This window comes from Trachymyrmex septentrionalis, unplaced genomic scaffold, assembly GCF_001594115.1.
Source record: "Trachymyrmex septentrionalis isolate Tsep2-gDNA-1 unplaced genomic scaffold, Tsep1.0 scaffold19, whole genome shotgun sequence".
NCBI lineage: Eukaryota > Metazoa > Arthropoda > Insecta > Hymenoptera > Formicidae > Trachymyrmex > Trachymyrmex septentrionalis.
Genome location: NW_017305071.1, coordinates 2025687 through 2028505, shown reverse-complemented (window position 1 = coordinate 2028505; position 2819 = coordinate 2025687).

Genomic DNA, 2819 nt, shown 5'->3' with positions numbered 1-2819 from the left:
TATTTTATTAACATTCCAAACAAGATGTAAATTTATTATAGAAAATTTGAATATAATTAGTTCGAGAAATATAAAGTAAAATTTGTGTACTAATATAATTATTTAATATCTTTTTTAAGATTTCATATTTATTATTTATACTTTTCTTATTAGCATTATTACTGTGGAAGCTATTAGCACAAACGGTCTATAAAACACTCGATAGACAATTTACGTATGAAATTATTTTATTGACAAAGTTTATTATGCTGCACATCACATTTACTATAATCGCTACTTACTTAATTTCTTTACGAATATAATTATTTATTATCTTTCATAACACACACATTTTACATTTATCATTTATATTTTTCTCCTTAGAGTTATTACTGTGAAAGCTATTAGCACAAACGGTCTGTAAAACACTTGATAGACAAGTCTATCTACGAAATTATTTTACTGAGAAAATTTATTATGCCTCACATCACATTTACTATAATCGCTACTTACAGATGTCAGACTAGTCTCAAGAGCAATCCGATTAAGTATGTATAAAACGTATTATTGAATAAAATGCATAAGAGTGATGAGGCGGATCATAAGATTATATTAGGTGAATGTGAAAGCCACCTACCTTAGGTCAACGACCTGACATTGCTTGCGATGCAAAGCGAAGTGTTATAACTACGCGAAAAATCATTCTAAATTTGACTCCTAATTTAACAAAGTATTCTCTTGATCGAATTTTTGTCATACGCATTATTTTATTATCACAGAAAATCGGAAAACTTTTTGTTTTTTTTAGAAAAATAATTAAAATAATTTTCAAAGATTATAAAACAAAAAAAATGTCAATTATTGTAATTTTTATCATTTATAATTATTTTTTTTTTGCAGAAACAGATGCAGGAAACTCCGATTACAATAGCTCTACAGAAGTATATAATAAAACTTTATATTTTCTTGATCATTGTTTTTTATAATTTATTTAATTAAAAATCTCGTAAATAGAAAATATAAAAGGAAAGAAAATCAAGATCTTAGAATCAATAAAATCTTAAAATATACATTGAATACATTTTATGGATTTTATAATCAATAAAATCTTAATATACACATTAAATACATTTTATAGATTTTATACAGGAATGGGAATTGTTATTTTTAGCGTTACTTTCTAATAACAATTTGGCAATGACTTTACAATCTTTATCATGGTAATCATTACTAACTAAAAATTAAGATTAGAAAAGTCACTTTTGGAAAGTAACCTGTATGTGTTACCATTACGCATTATTAATTAAAAAAAGTAACTCATTATTTATAACACGTTGACTTGTTACTTTTACTCGTTACCTTAATCCGTTACAAATAATGAATTACTTTTTTTCAATAACGTGATGGTATCAAGTTACTTTAAAAAAATGGCTTGTTCCCAATCTTCGTTTTTAATTAGTTATCGTTATTATATAAAAAAATGTTGTGTCGTTATCAAAGCGTTATTATAAAAAGCAACGATAAAGGAAACAGCATTACTTACTTCCCTTTCTTTGATTTTATGCATAAAATTGTTGAATTATATATTATATAATTAATTATTCATTGTTTTTTCAAATTTTTTTATATGCACACATTTAAATGGCATAAATAAATTTAAATCGTAAATGACTATATTAAGATTTTTTTAAAGAAATAGAAATAACAAATGTCTTATAAATATATTTCAACTTTTTATTTCTCTCTCTCTCTCTCTCTCTCTCTCTCTCTCTCTCTCTCTCTCTCCTGTTTTAATCCAGGTAGATAGATTAAAACTAATCTAAATAGATAGATTAAAAAACTCCCAAAAAAATTCTAAAAGTATTTATTTCTGTGAGAAACGACAATGGAGTCGATGTCGAGTTAAATTTCACATAGACGATAAATATTGTAAAAGGTGTCTAGACGAATAATAGCTCGCATGAGTCGATATGTCTCCACACATTTTCTGATGCAAAATTCTAAAATAATACTTTATATAAAGAAGTATGCTTATATTCTTTTAGTATTGGATTGGATAGTATACTCTTTACCTCATCGACTCTCTCTGTTAACTTTTTAATATAGGATGGAATTTTTATCTCAAATGTACCTTTGTAAGTCACATCCAGTCGCTAATACAATATGTATGTAGTATTTTTAGATTTGTATAATAGTAATAGATAAGATTGCGAAAGAAGATTCTATGATGTCGATCCTAGAAAGAAAAAAGTGCGCATTAGATTTGAAACTCTGATTTAATTGTGATTTCAAATTACATCATATGTTATGAAATTCTGAAAATGTGCACTTGAGTTAACAGAGTTATCGCTCGCTGTCTAGTCGTGAATCCGTATCGCCGGTCCTTGAGTAGTTGAAAAACACGATTTCAGTTTCAGGTAAGTGCGAATAAAGAATATAGTAGAGATAAAAAAAATCTTTTGTTTTTCTAGTCTGTTTCTCATCCATTTCGTATGTACCACAAAAATGTCAAAACTGCACGTTTGGCATATTTATTCAATTCGTGGTATTTCTAGCATTTTATAAATAACTATAATGGAAATTCATAAAATGCTTAAGGTTTACATGAAGTTAAAATCAAATCTTCATAAATTTCAACTCTCTATATAAGAAGATATTTAGCAAAATAAGATGACAAAACAAAGGAAATGTGTTACAAGAAGACGTAATTTACATAATAATAATAATTAAAAGATATTGTAAAATATTATAAATTATTGATTTAAATGTAATTTTTTTAAATTTTGAAGTTTTCACTAATATACGTTTACAAATATTTAGCACACATTTTTATATTTATA